This window comes from Orycteropus afer, unplaced genomic scaffold (genome assembly GCF_000298275.1).
Source record: "Orycteropus afer afer isolate SDZICR_OR568_19922 unplaced genomic scaffold, OryAfe1.0 scaffold00283, whole genome shotgun sequence".
NCBI classification, from domain to species: Eukaryota; Metazoa; Chordata; class Mammalia; order Tubulidentata; family Orycteropodidae; genus Orycteropus; species Orycteropus afer.
Genome location: NW_006921870.1, coordinates 3,265,932 through 3,266,434, shown reverse-complemented (window position 1 = coordinate 3,266,434; position 503 = coordinate 3,265,932). Strand labels below are relative to the sequence as shown.

The 503-nt window shown below is 38.0% G+C and overlaps 1 protein-coding gene across 1 annotated transcript in view; it reads right to left on the bottom strand.

Annotated features, from left to right (window-relative positions):
* EFCC1 (EF-hand and coiled-coil domain containing 1) overlaps positions 1 to 503 on the bottom strand; it is a 96,486-nt gene that overhangs the window by 19,261 nt on the left and 76,722 nt on the right. The gene's annotated exons all lie outside the window — the stretch shown is intronic.

Below are 503 nucleotides of genomic sequence, written 5' to 3'. Positions count from 1 at the left end.
TGCCTAGTCCGCCATCTTGCCGGAACTCCCTCTTCATTTTGTTTTGATCTTTTTTTCTGATTGATCCCTTTCCAAAGAAGTGTTGAGGTATTTGCCTTCAGTCTCACTAATTCTCTCTTCCACTGATTCAATTCTGCTCCTTTGCCCATTGAATGTCTTATCTATTTCTGAAAATTTAGTATTAACCTTCTGGATTTCTGTGTGCAGATTTTGTATTTCTCATTTTGCATTTATCTTGTCATTTGGTTCTTGCATTGTCTTTTGAAATTGTTGTAGGGTTATCTCTGTGTTTTCCTCAATTTTGTCAGTGTTTTCCTTGATCTGCTTCTCAATTTGTTGAAGATAACTAAATATAATTCTTTGGATTCCTTATCAGGGAGTTCCACTGCTGCATTTTCCTCAGGGTTTTGTTTTAGGTCTGTATCCTGGTCCCTTGTTTCTCCTGCTTTATCTTGCTTCTTTGTGTGGACTGTGATGCTCTGTTGTCTCTGAGGCATTGTGAC